Consider the following 21024-nt stretch of genomic DNA (forward strand, 5'->3'; position numbering starts at 1 on the left):
CCATGCATCGTTCACATCAGTAAACCTTAGGGGGCATATTGCCAACAACTAGCGATAATTATCGCTATGTTGGCTTAGCGGCAATATTTTTATCACCGAGCTGCGGCGATTTTTATCGCTTAGGAACCTTGCTACTATCAAGGTTTATCTCCTAAGCGATAAAAATCAGCCGAAATGCATGAATATCGCTGAAAAGTCAGCGATATTCATGCATTACCAAGCTAATGCTCTTAGCCATGTTATCCACCTACCATTGGATAACATGGCCAAGAACTGCTATGGGGCAGGTGTTAGCTTTTGGAGATATTTGCGCTTAGCGCGAATATCTCCAAAAGTTGGTAATAGGAGATAGCGATGTTAGAACTGTTGGATATCCAGCCCAACACTCCCTCATGCTGCAAACACTCTATGAATGCTTTATCGCTAAAAAACTGTACCTTATGCACATTTGTCCCTGACAATAATGCAACTACTAACAGCACGATAAGCACAATAAAAGCAGCCCTGCTTAACTGCAGATCTCTTCGAAAACATCGTATAGAAATCTTTCACTTACTCGAAGATGATAATATCAACATCCTGTTTCTCACGGAAACATGGCTGGACGAATACTCAGACCCCAATATCATTCAGGCCCTGCCTCCCGGATAATCCCTCTCCAGACTGGATAGGAATGATGGCAGAGGCGGGGGCATTGCCATTGCTATTAAAGCCCTTCTAGAATGCACCCTCTCTCCTATCTCGGTTGACCATAGTGAAGCTGGCTCTTTCACCATCACTACTGGACCTAGCCACTCTCTTTCAGGTATCCTTGTGTATCGTCCCCCTGGAAGACTCTATGAATTCACTCCTACTCTCATGGAAGCCTTGACCCATCTAGCACTTAGAAAAACACGAGTATTAGTGCTAGGTGACTTAAATGTCCATTTTGACGATCCCCTCGATAAGGAGGCAACAGAAATCAAATCCGAGTTACTCTCCCTACAACTAGAGTTAAAAAACAACGATCCGTCACACCAACTAGGACATTTACTGGACCCTGTATTTGGGAACTGGAAGGGAGTTCAGACTCTACCTCCCCAGCCAGTACCCTGGTCTGATCATTTCATTATCCCCATACAATTCCAACTAGATGGTACTGAGCATCACAAACAAAGCTCACAGCGATATAAACGCAGGAAATGGAAAAATTTCTCTACAGACTCTTTTATAAAAATTGTTCATGATGCAGGGCCTCCTAGAGGATCCGATTGTGAGACAGCATACGAACACCTTCAAGACTGCATCACAAAAGCTCTCGACATCACAGCTCCGATTCGCACTGTAACTAACGCCATGAGAACTAAAAAAACGGCCCCCTGGTTCAGTCAGGAGCTCCAACTCCTCAAAACTGCTTGTAAAAAGCTCGAAAGAGAATGGCGTCACAAATTCTTCCCTGAAATCAAAGCCCAGTATAAAGCAGCGCAAAAAGAATATAATAAAAAGATACGCTTGTCCAAGGCATCTCACTATAATAACCGGATCCTGGAAGCTGAAAACTCCTCTAAGGAGCTCTTTCAGATTTATAAGGAAATCTCAATAATCGACTCCAATTCCACCTCCCATAATGACTCAGTGGAAACCTGCAATAAAATTGCTAAGTATTTCTCAGGTAAAATCATAAACATATATGCGAACTTCTCTAGCAATATAAAACCTGGTATTGAATTCACAGAGAATGAAGACCATATACGTACACAATCCTGTCTATGTGTATTTTCCGTTCCTCCCGCTGAAATACTGGTAAAAACGTGCAAAAGCATCAAATCCGGCTCTCCAAGAGATCCTGCGCCACCTAAAATCTTGGTTGCTAGCATCTCGGTCTTAGAACCCCACTTCAGACATATGCTCCAAATATCTTTTTCCACGGCCTGTTTACCCGCAGAATGGAAAAAAGCCACAGTGCTCCCCATCAAAAAGAAGCCTAATATAAGTCAGGACATACTGGAGAACCTACGCCCAATCTCCCTGCTACCCTATCTAGCAAAACTAGCAGAGAAAGTAGCCAATGTCCAACTTATGGCCCATCTTGTAGCCCAGAATGCTTTTCACACATCGCAGTCGGGCTTCAGATCGAGCTTCTCTACTGAGACAGCTCTCTTGAGAGCAACTGAAACTCTGCGGGAAGGAGCTGATGAGGGCAAGACCATGGCTCTCATCATGCTGGACCTCAGTGCCGCGTTTGACACTGTAGCACACTCCATCTTGCTACAGTGTCTAAACAGAGCGGGGGTCACCAAAAAGGCGCTGGGATGGCTGAAGGACTTACTTACCAACAGGAGTTTTCAGGTCCAAAGAGGGACTTTTCTTTCGGACAGCATGACGCTAGAACAGGGGGTACCTCAGGGCTCTGCCCTGAGTCCCACCCTGTTCAACCTGTATATGGCACCGTTGGCAGAGGTGGTCCAATCGTTCGGCGTAGAGCTTGTCTCTTACGCCGACGATACCCAACTTCTGATCTCCCCGTCTCAAGCTCCCTCCTCCGAGGCCGACAATTTTAAATCCTGCATGTGCAAGCTTGCCGCTTGGATGACCGAACACTGCCTCAAATTAAATGGCACAAAAACTGAGGTACTCATAATAGGAGGAAAAGACACAAAGTGGACTAAAGATTGGTGGCCTACCTGTCTGGGACCCTTGCCTACTCCCAATCAGGAAGCTAAGAACTTGGGTGTCTGGATAGACACCAAGCTCTCCTTTGACAGCCATGTCAAAAAAACAGTAGGTAAGTGCTTTGGAGTCATGAAAACCCTCAATCGTACCCTAGACTTGCTCCCGCTGAACTCCAGGCGCACCATGACTCAGGCACTTATCACCTCCCGAATAGATTATGGAAACGTGCTGCTGCTGGGCACTTCCGAAAAAAACATCAGAAGATTACAAGTCTTGCAAAACTCAGCAGCACGCTTAGTGCTAAGACTTCCCCGCAGAGCTCCTTCCAGACCTTCCCTGGCCACCCTCCACTGGCTGCCTATTAGTAAGAGGATACTATTCAAAGCACTCCTCTGGTGTCACAGGATTATTCACCAAAAAGCCCCCTCCTACTTGTCCGATCTGGCTTTACTGTATGAGCCCAACAGATCCCTTAGACCCAAGGGAATGGGTTTGCTTAAAACATCGCTCCCAAAAAGAGCTAGAATGGGAGGTAGGTCCTTCCGCACTCTTGCAGCTAAGAAGTGGAATACCCTCCCCATGAACATCAGACAAGAAAAAAATGAGGCATCTTTCAGAAAATTGCTGAAAACCTATCTATTCACTCTCTAGCTGTCTGTATCTATGTCTCCCCCTCCTAAGACTCTCTCTCCACAGCGCGGGGATACGCCGGGAGGCGTCACCAGGCGCTTTACAAACCCCTTTAATAATAATAGCGACTGTTTCCAGTCGCTAACATCTTGGCACGCCCACTTTGCATGTCATTAGTGATAAATTTCACTGACATGCAAAGCGGGGTCCAAGATGGTCGCTATCTCCTACTAGCTGTCGCTAACTGGTGTTAGCTACAGCCAGGTAATAGGGAGATAATTTTATCTCCGCTTTCTTGACTTTTAAAGCCAAAAAAGCGGGGATAAACCCCTTGATAATATGCCCCTAGGTCCTTAACTTCGAACAAAATCCCTTTAGCCTGAAGATGTTGTGAGTCCACAAACTCTGGTGTGCCCCAGTTTGCTTCCAGGTAAGGAGAGCAAAGTCAAAGGGGCAAATTTACAAGGAACTGACGCATCAGCATAGATATGTCAGTTTCCTTCCATCACCTCCAAATGTCCTTGCACCACCATGGATGCGCTGTATTAACAATACAGTGCACCATGGCACAAGGAATTACAGATGTTTCAGAAATTATGACGCATCTGTTTGAGGAAAAGTTATGCATTGTTGGAGTTTGTCACAAAAGTGACGCAACTCCAGCAATGTGCCAGAAAACATAGGTAGGTCCCATGTAAAATGCTCTGCGTCAATCTTTACGCCTGGTCTGAGCAGGCATTGGGATTTTGACGCAGTGAAGGCATAGAGTGACGCAGTGAAATCTTGTACATTTCACTGCACCAGTTCTACGTGGCTTTTTGCATGGGAACGCCTACCCTGCATGCATTTTACCTGGCGCAGGTATAATGTGACACATTTACAATGTGTCACATTGTAAATGGGTCGCACCTTTTACGCCCCCGCTGTGTGATGCAACGGTGGCGCAAAAGTGACGCAAGGTGCTTGTAAATCTGCCCCTAAATGCTCATATTTTTTAGCGTAACCAGTGTCCTTCACGAGTTATAACTTGTTTTTTTATCATTTGAGATACAAAGCCTTGGACACCATTACTTTTGTAGAAAAGCAGGGGGGTTCTAGGACAAAACTTTGCAGAGGGGAGTTACAGCCCTTGTTGATTTCAAATATTGAACGATCTGCAGCTGTACTGGCAAAAAGTTTTGGCACCTTCCAAAATTATGTGAGGAACCTTTGGTGAGCTCATAATTAAATCACATTTCTGCCACAAAAAAGGAACATTTTTATTGGATCTCACTGGTGTTCAAGGGAGTTCCAGCATCAATTGAGCCAGAGCTTTCCAATACTTGTATCTGGGAAGGAAGGCAAGTCTTGCACCAGTTTTCGTGGGTGCTTCCCTCTTGTTCAGGATGTGGACAGGGAGGGGACCAGATGACCCAGCCCTGGAATCATGTCTGGGTGACTTGTGGCCAGCCGATAAGGCCTGCACGAACTGTGTCTATAAATACACTTGTTTTGAAGAGTCCCATTGCAGGGGACTCACTGGTACTCTCGTGCAGGCTTGGTTCAAGGAATCGAGAGGCAACTGCAGCAGGACATCAGAACTAAACCCCTAAGAAACCTTCTAAGGTGCTAAGGATCTCAGGGGGCATGCAGCCATGGATGACAACTTATATGGAATACCATCTGAAAAGTCTTGTAGTTGCTGGGCAAACATGGCAGTGTCTTCACTCTTTCATGGATGGATACATGACACTGCATGCGTATATACCACGGGTCACGTTTTGTCGCAAGGAGAGAGCCTTAGAGCCTAATTTGACATATGTTGGACAGAGGAATTAAAAGCACATATAAAGAAGAAAAAACGTCCAACTTTCCGAAATTATACAATTCTTCTGGAATAAGTTATCAATGTGTCGGGTGGTGGGGGGTGAGGGGTGAGTGGGGTGGGGAAGCGAGGTCTAATTCCCATCAAGTAGTCAGCTCAAGGGCCGTATTTTCTTTTCCTGCCGTCTTCCCCACTTGATAACTCTATTTCAAATCGCTTTACCTTCCAACTCCTAAAGCAGGATGAATCTAGTTGGAAAGTTGTTTTACAAATGTGCCCCTCACCAGTGGATCAATAGAGACAAGTGCATTTTCCAAGATGGAAGGGGTTGACTGCAAGCTAATGCACAGGGGGTATGTTGGTCATTTGATTGAGGGGGTGTCCAGATCTTTCAAACGTAACAGGAAGAGGACACAACGCTGCATGTGACGTACATGAGAACAGTATGGGAAACTTGCTCAGATATTTATGCCTCATCCATTTTGAACAAACAGCTCTGCTGCGCCATGACGCAGAAGGCTTCACTGGGATTCTGACAAACTTAAGAGAGATGGCCATTGGACCACCGCCACAATCACTCAGTGGAAGCGGGCATGTCTGCCCCTTCCTATGTTGTAACAACTCAGGTTCTGCGCAGTGCATCAAGCAGGGCCCTATCTATCATTAGTGCATCAAGGATGGTGACAACAATACCCCAGGATGTGAATGGGCACACTACACACCAGTTATGAATACCTTTTAGTACCCAACCAGAAGGCAGTGTTGTCCATTTTTCTTTCCTGTGCCCCATGGGGACCTTTAAATAGTGACTACGGGAAAAATCTTGTAGTGGGACGTCTCCTGCAGTTCCTCTCAGTCTCTGGGCGCTTGAGGCCGCTAAATATTGTGGTGGTGCTCTGGAGGGAGTGATCTAAGTGGAAATATAGAAGTACCGATATCGCTCCTATGGAACTAGTTTGTGCCTGAGAAGTGCTAATCTTTCTCATTGGAAGTTGTGCATCACCTTTGAGAAGCGCCGGTACCCTCCCTTCCAAATGATAGTAGTGCAGAGACTCAGTATCCGACAGTGCCTGCCCATTTTAAGCACTGCCTCGACGATGACTAAAATTGGCTTTTTCGGCCGCAGTTGTGTCGGATGAAGCCTGCAACGAATGGCAGCAAAACAGAAGAAGGTGCGGAAGTGTACTTGTGACTGTGCCCATCCTGTTGCAGATGGCACAACAGATGCGTCTGCCTTTGAGCAGTTCTTGCAAGAACGAAACCAAGTAAATGGGGAATCTGTATCTCGGTGGTGGCGGGACCATCGAGAGAAGCAAGCGTGAAATAACTGTATCGTCAGAAGTCCCCTTTTCTTGAGTTTGAAAGCTTTATTAGAGTAAAATCAGATATTACAATAAGGTGACATCAGCAAAATATAAGAAAAAGTTAAAGATTGGGATAAATTAACATAGGTAGCCAATATCACAGTGAAAAATCAAGCATTTTGAATTATTTTACGGGGGGAGGGGGAGGGGAGGGAGGTAAATAAAAGCATGGTAATAGGATAAGGAGTGAGTAAAAAATAGCGAATACAATAAATGTCAGTCAAAGAGTACAGTAAAATACAAAATATTTAGCAACTACTCGAAATAAGAACCTTTAGCAAAAAGGAAACAAGTATAAAGCTAAAAAGAAAAATCACAATAGTGACATTGAAATATCATAAACTAAAGGCAAGAGTACATGTGTTCAAGGGGGTTTGAAATTATCCGAGGAAACTGGAGAATATGTCTTTTTGGCAGATTGATCTAAATATAAAGTGAGAGGTAACCAGTAAAGTTCAACATTTCGGGAGGGTTTGCAGGAGGAGACAAAGGCAACATCAAGTCTATGTGATTGACATACTAGATTCCACCAACAATTTAGAGACAAATTGTTCAAGGATTTCCAGTTAGAGACAATGTGCTGTAGTGCAAGGGCTAACATAAGGTCAAAAAGGCCATGAGAGTGTGGAGGGAGTTCCAAATCATCTGAAAGGCTACCTAGAAACACAATGGAGTTGGAAAAATGGGTAGAGATGTTGAAAATACGGGAAAGGCGAGAGAATATCTGAGTCCAAAAAATGCAAACTGATGGACAGAGGAAGAAAAGGTGTAGAAGATCTGCATTGGGAGCATTACAGGTCCAGCAATTAGGGATAGAGTTGGATTGAAAGCGAGAAATGGAAAGAGGAGAAAGGTAGAGTCTGTGATAGAAGAAAAATAGGGATTGAGTAAGAGAGGCAGTGCGGGAAATCTTCAAAGATCTGGCCCATATTTTGTCCCAAAGAGAAGTTGACCATAAAGAACCCAAATCCTTCTCCCAAGACAATTCTAATTTCGATTTAAGGCGGTCTGGGTCAGGGGCTGAGAAATATCGATAAATAAGGGAAGCTTTAGGAACAGTAGAGAGGACGGTAAGTAGAGAGGGAGGCGAGGCTGGTAGGCTTTCAGAAGGAAGAGAATAATAACGATCTAAAATGGTTTCTATAAGGATGAGGAAAAATAGGAAGGGCAGCGGAATCGAGATTGGAATTGAGGAAACGAACAGGGGGATGAGCCATCAAACAGATGACGTACCCAGATGATACCTTTCGCTCTCCAGGAGGGCCATGCAATAGGTCTGTTGTTTATTAATATGAGTGAGTTGTACCATATAGGTAATAGTAGGAAGGATTCCTGAGAGATCGAAGTAGAGGAAACTAAAGGCCGTAAAAGAGAAGAGGTATGTTTGAATAAAAGGAGGTTAAGACATGGGGCTTTAGTAGGGAAGCGGATGACTTCTTGTAAAGAGTAAGGAAGCAATAACTCCTGTTCGACAAAAAGCCAGAGGGGAGAAAAAGGGGAGGTTTCCTGAGATAGCCAGCGGGAAGCTTGTCGAAGTGAGAAGGACTTATGATAAAGGCGAAAGTCTGGAAAGTTAGTTCCACCATTAAGTTTAGATTTACGAAGGTGTAGGAGAGATATACGAGCCTTTTTCTGTTTCCAGAGAAACTTGGACAAAACAGAGTCAATGCGGCGAAAATATGAATTCGGGATACGAATTGGAAGCATGGATAATAAGTAAATCAAAATTGGGGCAATCATCATCCTGATGGAATCAAGACGACCCCACCAGGAGAGAAACAGAGGATTCCAAGAAGCGAGTAGTGAATCTATTCTAGAAATGACAGCATTCATGTTAAGTTGAATAGAAGAAGAAATAGAGTTAGAAAAAAGAACGCCAAGATATTTAATTTTCTTAGCGTTCCAAGCAAAGCCGGTGGCCGTAAAGAAGTGGGGAAGGCAAATTTTGGTTAAAGGGAGAATTTCTGTTTTGTCAGAATTTATTTTATAACCTGAAACCAAAGAAAAATTTTCAAATTCACTTAATAAGGAGGGAACAGAGGTGACCGGGTCTGAAATAAATAAAAGGATATCGTCAGCATATGCAGATAATTTAAGATGATGATCACCATACGGGAATCCAGAAATGGAGGGATTGTTACGTATGGAAGTAAGGAAGGGTTCAAGCGCCAAGATAAATAAAAGGGGTGACAAAGGAAAACCCTGACGAACTCCACGTTGAAGCGTGAATGGGGAAGTGAGTTGACCATTGACGAGAATAGAGGCCTTGGGCATAGAAAATATTAAAGAAATATAAGATATAAATTTAGGACTGAAGCTGTGCCATTTTAAGGAAGCCATGAGAAAGGACCAGTCAACCCGATAAAAGGCTTTCTCAGCATCGACTGAAATGGCTGCAACGGGAATTGATAATGAGGGGGCTTTACTTAAAACATTAAGGAAGAGTCTGGAGTTATCCGAAGTAAGGCGGCCCTTAACAAAACCACATTTGCTCTTTCCCTATGAGGTGTGGTAGGAGTGGGTCGAGGCAAAGAGCTAATAATTTTGCAAAAATCTTATAGTCCACATTAACTAAAGATATAGGTCGATAATTTTTACAAAACTTAGGGTCTCTACCGTCTTTAGGGATAAGGCATATGGTAGCATCCTGAAATGAGCCTTGGGCCGATCCAGTAGAACAAAAAGACTGAAAAAGAAATAGAAGTTTGGGTAAAAGGAGATCTGAAAAATGTAGGTAGAATTCAACTGGAAAGCCGTCAGGTCCTGGGGTCTTGCCTTTAGTGAGGGAGGATAAAGCAGTGGATAACTCTGAAATAGTGAGATCAGTATCAACGGCCGAAAAATTAAGGTGGGAGGTATCTGGCTGAGGTATGTTATCAAAATAAGATTGAATAAGCTCTGGGGTGGGGGGATTCTCAGGGGTATATAAAGATTCATAAAAAGAGTGAAATTGTTCCAAGATTTCTGCATCTGTATGAAGAAGAATGTTAGAGGGGGAATAGATAGAATCAATATTAGTTCATTCTTTACGCGATTTTAGATAGTTAGCCAATAGTTTACCTGATTTATTGCGACCTCCATAGTATCGGGCGCTGCTCCGGAGGAGAAAGGAGGAGGCTGAATCTGTAGTAAGCTTGTTAAAAGCAATCTTAGCCTTAAGAAGCTCAGGAGACATATGTTTAGTAGAGGAAGTATAGAATTGATGTTCCAGCGCTTTAATGTGTGCGAGGGTAACTTTACGGTTTTGAAGGAATTTTTTCTTCTTTTTAGAGACAAAATCAATAATAAAACCTCGGGCCGTGGCCTTGAAAGAGTCCCAAAGAATATGAGGGGGGGGTATCAGGTGTAGAGTTAAGTTGAAAAAATTCAGAAGCAAAAGAATGAAAAGAGGAGAAAAAAAGAGGATCAGTAAGAAGAGAAGGGTTGAAACGCCATCGAGAAGATTTAGGAGTGGGAGGAAGAAGGTCAAAAACAGTAATAATAGGAGCATGGTCAGAGATAACAATAGGTTCAATAGAAGAGGATATAAGGTGTTGAGATAGAAATGAAGACAGAAAAATGTAGTCCAAACGAGAGAAAGACGAATGAGGAGGAGAGAAAAAGGAAAAATCCATAACGTCTGGGTGAGTGAGTCTCCATGAGTCCACAAGATGAATTTGAGTGATAGTGTCAAGGAATTGTTTATGTGGTTTGTGAGGGGAAAAACGAACAGAAGATTTACGGTCTAAAAAGGGGTCAATGATCTGGTTACAGTCTCCACCTAGTAGGAAAGAATCATCTTTATATTGAATACATTTTGCTGTAATGGAGGGCCAAAAAGAGCAGTCAAAACATGTAGGGCCGTAAATATTGAACACAGTAATTGGGATAGCGTTAATGAGTAATTTGGCTAAAATCCAACGCCCCTCATCATCTTTTTCTTCTAGCAATACTTTACACTGAAGGCGTTTATGAATCAAAATAGCCACCCCGTTCTTTTTCTGAGAAGCAGGAGAGAATAAAACAGTTCCAACCCACAATCGCTTTAGTTTTAAGGATTCAATATCTGAGAGGTGGGTTTCCTGAATAAGAACAATATCTGGATTGTAAGAAGATAGGTGTGAAAGTACTCTTTGCCTTTTGATAGGGTGATTAAATCCTTTCACATTCCATGAAACAACTTTGAAGGCGAAAGAGTAGTAAATTGATCAAAATCATAAAATGCAAAAACATACTGTACATTTAGTAATTCAAACTGTAGAGAGATAATAACCATAACCATAACCATAGAGATCATTAAAAAGGTGGAAGGAAGGAGAGGTAGAAAATGAAAAATAGAAAGAAAAGGGGAAGAGGAGAGGGGTAGAACAAGGGAGAGAAGATCAGTAAAGGAAGGAGAAGGAAGAAAAGAGAGAAGGCATAGAAGACAGTACAAATCCACAAGGATGACTGTATTGAACATACCTGGAGGGGGAAGTACACACAGGGGGAAGGTGGGGAGGTGGTGATGCGTTACAAGACGGACGGACCAGGATCAGGAGCAGAACCACACCGAGACCGCACAAAAAGGAACACAGGATGGGACAAAATGGTGAAGGGAGCGTCCGATACATATCCGTCTGAGGAAAAAAGAAAAACTGTTAACATACATACGGAACATGTGACATTAAAAATAGATCCAGAATTTAAAAAGAAACATTAGGTGAATAAAGAGACGCAAGAGAAAGACATTCAAAGAGAAGATAAGGAAAATGAAAAGGTGAAGATTGAGATAAGGAATGTAGAGAAGTACATGAATTCAGAGAAAGATTACTAGAGAACAAAACATGAAGACAACAAAAGTCAAAGTTCAGCCACTGGTCGAAGCAGAGGAGGAGGCGTCCATTCCTTCTTCATTCTGTAAAAGGAGAAAATTCCGAAGCTCTCCAGGTTCCTGAAATGACCAAGTCTTATTACGATAAGTGACTCTGAGAGTACAAGGGTGAAACAGGCCATATCTTGCTCCCAGAGAACGTAGAGAAGGACGCATAGCCAGAAATTCTTTACGTCTTGATGCAGTGACATTAGAGACATCTTGAGATAGGTACACTCGTTGACCTTGCCAAGTCACTTGTTTTTTGTTCCTTGCTGCTGAAAGAATGAAAAGAAGATCCGTGTACTTCAAAAAGAGGATGATGACTCCACGAGGTTTGGAAGAAGAATCTGTTCTTGCAACTAATCTATGGGCCCTCTGTATACTAATGGATGTAGAAGGGGCCAAGTCCAAAAGTTTCGGTAGGAAGGTGGTAAAGAAAGTCACTGGATTGTCACCCTCAAGATTTTCCGGCAGATTGTAAATACGGAGGTTGTTTCTTCTATTGCGATTTTCCAAATCTTCTGTATGCTTTTGTAGGGATAGGACAGTCCTTTCCAATGCCACAATGCGTTGCGTGTTGGATTGAAGTTCAGGGATATGAAGCTCAACAGTAGAGATTCGGGCATCCATGGACTCCCATTTGTCTGTCAAAAGCTGCATATCCGTACTCGTCTTTTCAATAAAAGGACGCATTGCTCGCAGTTCCTCCAAAATCTGATCAATAGATGAAGCCGGAGGGTTATCCTCTGGTGTCGGAGAATTTTGTTTAAGGCGCTTGCCTGATGTTGCCGGTGGAGAGGGCTTACCAGCAGATGAGTGAGCCAAAGATGATTTTTGAGACGACATTTTGGCAGAGCAATGCGACTTTGGTGTACCAGATGAAGAACCCACCAAAGTGTTCACAGAGGGTGTAAATACAAATTGAGGTTTACGTATCCTCACCATAGAAATGGTTTATCGTGCCAGTAGGTAATCTCTGCTTCAAGATAGTTGAAGGGCCGTGGGATAGAAGACGTTCCCAAAAAAGATAGCAAATGTAGAGGAGAAAGTGGAGCTATCTCCTGAGGAGGCGATTGTATTCGTAAAAGAGAGCGTCAGGGAAGTGGGGTGAATAAAAATACTGGCATCTGAGAGAGATAAGGTGGTGCGTCATTAAGCAGCTGAGGCAGAAGGCAATGCGTAGAAGAAGTCCCAAAAAGAATTAGGAAAACGCCATGAGGAGGACTATGAGGAGTAGCGCTGAGGGCTGAAAAACATTCACAGAAGAAAAGGCGAGTCTCCAAGGTGAACCGCTACGTTAATATGCGTCAGCAATTTTGCCTCAGTGAAAGGAGAAAAAGGAAAAAATACGTAGTAGAAAGTCACCACATGTGAATTTGCTCACGACCTAAGGCTGCATGTCGAGGGTCGTTGGTGTCCAGAGACACGTCGTGTTGTTGTGCTGTGGCGAGGTCCGAAGATAGAGGTCCGGGGGATGAGGGGACCTTAAAATGGCGGCTCCGTGAGGAGTAGTCGACACATCGCGGAGACGGACGAAAACGGCACCTTCAGAGCCGAAAAGCCGCTCCGCTTGTCCCCCCAAGGCTCCGGTAGCTGAATCCAGCAACGGTGTTCAAGAACGCTCCTGTTCACATGGGAAAGTTCGTTGCGGCGCTAAACGGTGTGGGCAGCTCTGCACCTAGCCGGCCATCTTGCGCTGCACCTAAGCCACGCCCCCCAAGAAGTCCCCTTTTCTAATAGATGCCTCAGCCTGTTCTGTGCAGGCCTTACTACAGTACCTTATGTACCCACCTAAGAGGCATCTGAAGAAAACAAATCTGTGGAATTGGTTACGTATTGTTGAAGTAGCAAGGAAATCTACGAACTGAGGTAAATTAATTAGGATGAAGAGGAAGATGAAAATTAAATACATATTGGAACATGTTTGCATATTAATTTCTCGAAATAAAATTGACGGTGAATAAAATAAATAAGGCAAGAAGTGAAGCAGGAAATCTGAGTTATTCTCAAGGTTGTAACTGGTCACACTGTGTGATCGTGGGCAAGTTATATCATCACCCTTTACATCAGTTTATTTTTCCAACACCAGCACCCACTGTTCATAAAATCTTTGCAGACGTTTATTTCTACATGCAGAATGAGAATTAAACTGCATTATTAATATCAATATTAAAGGGCTCTATAGTGAACTGTTCTACTACAGTTTAATATGTGTTTCCTGTCTGTCATTAGACGCATTGTTTGGAGGCACCAGTGTTAGTGATGTCATAGCAGGGACTTTACATCACGACACAAGAGTAAAGAGTAGCTCTGCTGTGACGTAACCCTGGTGGTTCAGAGACACACTGTGGCCCTGCTCCACTATCTTCTCATGCAACAGAAAGCTGCACGATCAACTGTAGTCATGCATTTTGTGAATGATAGAAAACTGGGGGGATATGTACAACGAAGGGGTGGAGCATGTTGTTAGCCTCCAGGGCATAACGCCTCGCTCCGCTACTTCGGAAACGAAAGTCTACACCATATTTACAAGAATGTGGTGCAACCTTGCATTTCCTCCTGCCATGGTGCTACTTTTAACAGCTTAGCGCCAACACAGGCACCCTTCACCAGAGTGCAAGGGTGTCTGTGTGCAGGGGAGGATTGGTTATGTGTAGGAAGGTGTCCCTTCCTGCACATAAACAATCCTAAAGTGCCATTTTATAACTTTCATGTGTGCTACTTCATGCAGCACACATGAAAGTTACAAAATGGCATTTATTTAAAAGGTTTCTTATGGACAGGAAGGTACACTTTCCTGTACATAAACAAACCATGGAATTTAGCTTTTTCCATGTGGCTGCACAAGGCAGCACACATGGAAAAAGCAAAAACGAGGAGGAATAATGCATTTCTCGTCGTTTTGCCAACTTAAGACCAGGATATTCCTGGTCTTCATTTTGGTGCTGCCTCCTATGTATGCCATCCTTGTACATAGGGGCAGCGCCAATTACAATGGGTGTTGCGTTGGAATGCCTAACGCAACACCCACTGCATGCCCTTTTCACGCTACAAGGCATGCCCTTTTCACGCTACAAGGCAGTGTTAAGCCACATTAAGTGGCTTAACGCTGACCTTGACCTTACGGCAAGGCCCCTATCCCTACGGGAATGTCACAAAAATTAACATTCCAGTGGCAATAAGGGCTTGTACATATGCCCCTGGGATTCTCTAGTTTTACAAACAGCCACACACAAATAATAAAATCATCAGCTCTCACGCTAAGAATGGCTGTTCTGATTGATGCTTAACCTTGTCCAGAGGAGAACCAACGATGTTTGACATAACATTTCTAGTGCAGGTAGGCAATCCGGGAACAAAAAACACTGGTGTCATGCGCACAATGTGTGCTTTCACATTTCTCTGGATGTCACCACCAGAATGCACTACCATAACAGACCAGGCATTGTGTCACATCCAATGAGCGTTTGTGTTGTCCTGGCCCATGCCCTCTTAGCTACATTAACAGAGTGTTGGCTTTTAACAGTTCTTGTAACGCTGCACGAGGGTCACTTTCCAGTACTAGATATTATTAGTTTTGAAAAGTTGAACAATGTTTTCTCCTGCCCTGGAAGAGCACCTGTGTAAACCTTTATTTGATTAGGGTCCTTTCAATCTATTATTGGACACAAAAAGTCTTGATTGCATATCACTCCTCATCAGGGGTAGTAAGCCCTATATAATTACAATTACATCTTGTTTTCTATTCTTCACTTGTGTATGATAATTGGGTTATACTGTGTCAATTAAACATGCTGTACTAATGACCATGTTATATAGGCTTGTCATTGATCTAGAGGGGTTGAAGTACGAATTTGTAAATGCTACATATTTGTGGGCGTGTATATATGTACATGTGTGTGAGTATGTATATATATCAACATATATGCACACAAAAAGCCAAGGTTACAGGGATGTTATGGTTAAGAAATAGAATTAAAAAAAACTTAGAAATTCACTGAAGAAAACAAAGGTTACAGGCATGTTATACTTAGGCTCAGATTTTGCACATACACAACCATAGAAATTCATGAGTTATGGTTAACTGAGCTAACTATAACTTAAGTCCCCACAATGTACTGCATATGATCTCACATATTACATCACTCATGACATGGTCAGTGACATCACTCATGATATCACTGATGACATCTTTGTTTGGTGGGCGCATGAGAACAAACATTCCACACAAATGTAATGCCTACTTTATTGAAAGGTAACATAAGGCAGTGCTATGCTCTACCTTGCATTACTTTCTTTTTACAAAGTCACGCAAATCAGGCCTTTGTAATGCCAAAACAGATTTTGCATAAGGCTGAGCCAAAAACATTACGCAAAATCTTAGTAAATCTGGGATTAGAGTTTCACTCAAGTAACCACAAGTAGCAACGTTATTCAAATAAGGAATGGTATCCTTTGTCAAGTAAAATGCAGTCTCTACATGTGGTAAAGCTCATCTTTGCAATGTCTGTTACTTACAAATAAACTAAAGTCAGTGTGTATCTCATTATTAGAAACATATCTGAACTATTGCTCAATTAACTATAACTCTATGTGTATCATGCCTCGCAAATGGCGATAGTTCAGAAAAACTGTAAAGAAAATAGTACTATGGCTACTAAAACTTAACAGAAATGTGTGTCATTTATTTTTTATTACTTGCAATCTGCTTTCTGCCCCCTAACTGCACACCAACATATCCACTAATGTATACCAAAACACCTGTTTTGGCCATAATTACAAGTTGAACGGATTTAGTGTGACTTTAAGGTACTCTAAAACCTCATCATATTTTACTGATAACCTGTGATGGAATTGTCCTAATATCATGCAATTGCATTTAAAACCTCATGGAATTGGGTATTACCATGTGTGGTTGATTTTTCTGTCCCTGAAGTTACACAGAATACACTATTCCATACTGTTTTACTTCATAAAGTTACCATCTGCTTTGAGCAGGTAGTAAATGTTTGTGGGGCTCGGTGCATGGGCTGTGGGTGGAGAGGCATAGGAGGAGTAGAGAGGGATGGGGATTTTTTGTTTTTTTAGCAGGGGAATGCGTTGTATGCATCCCTCTTTTAGAAAATGTCATTCTTGCCTGCTACTGGATCCAGTGTCTCATGTGATTTTACCAGCCTTTTTTTCCTGGCCTGAACAATTGGGTCAGGTTCTTTCACATGCAATAAAAGTGGGTGCAGAGAAAGACAAACCACTAATGATCAGGAAATGCGAAATTCATTTAATGCAGCCTGACTTTTAATCAGGTTGTTTGAAGTAAACTTGAAGTTAGCAGTGTTATTTTTAATCTGCCTAATAAAATTAGCTGCACTCAATTCATTACCTCGCCATATGAAAAAACACATCATCGATGTATCTTAACCAGTACAAAACATGATTATATATATATATAAGATACACTTAATAAGCCAGTTAACCAATCAATTTTTTTTTTTTAAACATTCATTAAAACACTTATTTAAACATTTATTCTTCCATTGACTTTTACATATACATATATAAAACATATTTATTTTTCAGAAAGACACACATTCACTGGATGGTGTCATCAGTGATGTCATGAGTGATGTCACTGACCATGTCATGAGTGATGTAATATGTGACGTCATCAGCAGTGCATTCCACGCGCAAGTTATAGTGAGTCCAACTAACTATAACGTGGGAATTTCAATGGTTTTATGTCAGTAAAATTTCCAGCTAACTATAACTGGTGTGAAACCTATGTTTTTTTCTGTGAATTTAATAGGTTTTTTAAATGCTAATTCCTAACTATAACTGGTGTGAAACCTATGGTTTTTTCAGTGAATTTCATAGGTTTTTTAAATGCTAATTCCTAACTATATATAAGGCCCCAGACCTATGTTTTTTTCTTTGAATTTCAAAATGTGGTTAATAGCAAATGTCTATAGCTATGAAATGTAATATTTTTGAAAATGATTGAATCCTATTATTTATTTGTATTTTAAACAATGTTTTTTTTTTTACCCTGGTGCGCTCCCGGGAAGCGTAGTCGTTTGAAGCGCCCCGGTGCGCGAACCGGGAAGCGTCCCATTAGCGCCAATGTTGCGAACGAGAACATGATCGTGACGTATCACGTAGCCGCGTCCGCGTGATACGCGCGGTGTAAGCGCACCCGGAAGCACTCGAGCGAATACGCTCGCGCAACGTAAACATCCGACGCGTTTACGCAACGCGAACAGGGGCGCGCCCGGGGGCGCGTCGCGTAAGCACGTCGGTCATGTGACCTGAAAATAACACTTTTAATTGGTGCAGAACAGTTTTAGTTTCATAATGATGAAATCCCTGGTCTTGTGACCTGAAAATAACACTTCTCATTGGTTCAGGCCTTTTTTTTTTCCAAATGACGAAACACCCCACCTTTTTTCCTTATTCTGACTTTGTTCTTTGACTGAGGAAGACCTGATTGTACCTCTCTGTACCTTTTTGATCTATAGCAGCTGGTGCATCTGCACCACCACCACCACCACAACCACCAAGAGGAGCACCTCTGGATTACATTGGTGGTCAACAAGAGGAGGAAGAGGAGGAGGAGGAGGAGGGGAGGAGAAGATGGCTTGAAGAACACAATACTCCATACCAGCCAAGACCACACATTATATGGGAGTTTTTTGCGATCCCAGAGGAGAAGAAAAAAGTAAGTGCAGCCAAGGTGACTTGCCTAATCTGTAGCATGGAACTTTCTAGAGGGAACCCGAATAAAAAATATTCATTCGGAAACAACACAATGATTAGACACATGCAGCGCAGGCATCCAATAAACTATTCTGCTGCAGAGATGAGGGAACTGGCCAGAAACCCTCCCCAACCTACAAGCACCACCTCGAAAAGAAAGCAACACACTCCATCGGGACAAGAGGCAAGAGAGATGATGCCTTGCATTCAGCCACGGTTTGCAGATTTCCGTATAACCTGTAAATATTGTGGGAAGACAATCTCCTACGGAGAACAGAGAGTAAAGCTCATCGTCCTTGCTGAGGACAACCACAAATGGCCCAATAAACCCTAATTATTTCTTTTTTTTTTTTTGCTCCAGTTGAGCCATTTTCAATTCCCTGTTTTTTCGTTTCTCCCCATGAAAAATACAAAAAAAATATAAAACTGTTCAGAAAACCCCCAAAAAGTTAAAAATTTTCAAAAAAACAATAAAAAGAAGAAAAAAAACAGTTCTTTTTAGAACTACCTCCAATTTATAAAAAAAGGCTACATTTTTAAAAACTCTGTCATTCTTTTCTCCCCATGGTCCGCTCCCCGGTCCGCTCCCCGGTGCGCGTACTGGGCGCTCCCCCCGCCGAAATCAAAAAAAAAAAATTTTTTGCCCCGCTGGGCCCTTTTATGGCCCCCACATCAAACCTAGGGGGTCAGGGGGGGTCTATCCCTGCCCCCTTATGGTCATTTCCCCCTTTTTTTAACCACCTCTGGTGTCTCGATCCTACCGAGACACAAGATGGCGGCCACTCCGGATTGTTTTGAATGTTGACAGACACCCGAGAGCCAATCAGCTTTCCGTGCGCACCTCGCGTGGAGCGCCCGGAGCGCTCCCCGGTGCGCGTACCGGGGCGCTGCCATAGATATATATATTTTTTTGAACCTAAATTACTCAAAATCCACTGGAGCACATATCTTGAGACATAGCAAAGGCACATCGGGCTACCAGTCCCTACAATTTTGCCAAGTTTGGTGGTAATCCATTTAGCCGTTCGGGCTAAAAGTGAGTTCGACCGCCCTATCGAAATTAACATTGAGAAAGCACGTTTTGGGACCCCCCTTTTATCTCGGCCCCCGCTTGACGAATCCTCCCGAAACTTTCAAGGAAGGACCGGAGCTCCGCGAGGCAAAGTTTTCAGGCAGATTCGTCAACCGGCGCCAAAGTTATTCCAAATAGAATTTTGAGATTTTGCATTGAAAAAAATCCTAACTATAACTACCTACTGGCGACCGCCAGTAGGTAATATATATATATATATATATATATATATATATATATATATATATATATATATATATATATATATATATATAGTCGCTCACAGACACCAACCAATTGCACACACGAGTGGGTGCACACGAAAACGGGGGTGTACCCGTTTTAAAATTAGCGCTCCAAAACTCCCAGGAAATAACTCCAAAAGGAAAGTAGCACACGCAGGGGAGGTTTCCACAGATGATTTATTGAGGAAACCAAACAGCAACGACGCGTTTCGCCTTGGGGCTTCGTCAAGTTGTGCAGAGAGCCGAGGCGTGCGTCGGATTTAAAAAGACACCTGGTGAGTACATGAAACAAAGGTAGGACTATGCAGTACATTACATTCATGGTCGCCATGTTAGAATGGTGATGAAATTGAGGTAAACAAATGTGAAAGATTCACGACGTGATCGTCACGAATACCATTATGCAGCAAAACCAAATAAATGTACACAATTAAAAGCCTGTGTATCAGGCCCTATAATATCGAGTTATCGAACGATAGCCATACCTTCTTTAGAAAGAAAGAATTCAGCCCATGATGGGCAACGTGACACCTCTACAAACTTTGCAAAATACACATGTACATCATAAATAGGCAAAGTCAACAAAATGACGCATGTGGCGAAAATACACCAGAATTCAAGCGCCTCAACCTTCATGACAGAGGATCAAATTGCATATGTGGTATGTGAGTTGAAGTGGAGTAATGTCACGTTTTTATAATGCCCTGGATGGGCAACAATCAATGTCTCAAGTATATACCATGGAGTCAGTTTCACAATATCTTACGGTAAAACCATTAAAAACAATTTAGATACGAAAAGGCACAGTAAAAGAAGAATCAAAGAAAATGAGGAATTGCAGCGATATATGAGCTAACAGTCACAAGAAATCATACAGTTACCCTAAGTGGACTGCTAGTTCTTCGTGCATGTTGAGGCCATTCGGGTACTTGCTCTGTAAGTCTATAATATACCTGGATTCAAGTCGTCTAAGTTTAAGTAGACGATCCCCACCTCTAATGCTAAATGGCACACTGTCAATGCAAGTATAAGATAACAGGTCCCTGTTACTTTTATGCATTTTGGCAAAATGCCTGGCTACCGGGTAGGCCTCATCCTTCTTAGCAATGGCCCGCATGTGTTCTAACACACGCAACTTCACTGCATTAGTAGTGCTGCCAATATATTTTAGGCCGCAAGGGCATGTCAAACAGTAAATGGCGTAGGGCGTGGAACAGGTTAAAAATTTGCTGATTCTTTTCGGAATGGTAACACCCGGTATCTTATAAGTAAGCGTCCGCTTACTATATTTACAAGCCTTGCAGCGGCCACAAGGATAAAAGCCATTTAGGACAGGTAACTTAGGTGTTATTTCAGGAGCAGAGTAGTGACTCGAGACTAGGTGATCTCGTAGGGACCTAGCTTTTCTAAACGTGATAAGGGGATTAGTGGGTAAATCCGGTTTGATAACGCTGTCTGACAGTAAGATATTCCAATTTTTTCTTAGAATTTGTTTGATCTGCCCAGCATTATTAGAGAAAGTGGTAATGAGTCGGAAGCTCCCGTTGCAAGATCTATTTTTCTTCTTGGTCTTCAGAAGCTCTTTCCGTTTCATTTTCTTAACTCTCTCGTAAGCTTTATGAAGCACCTTATCACCATAACCCCTTACTCGAAATCTCAACATACTGGCAAGG

This window comes from Lissotriton vulgaris, chromosome 11 (genome assembly GCF_964263255.1).
Source record: "Lissotriton vulgaris chromosome 11, aLisVul1.2, whole genome shotgun sequence".
In the NCBI taxonomy this organism is placed as follows: Eukaryota; Metazoa; Chordata; class Amphibia; order Caudata; family Salamandridae; genus Lissotriton; species Lissotriton vulgaris.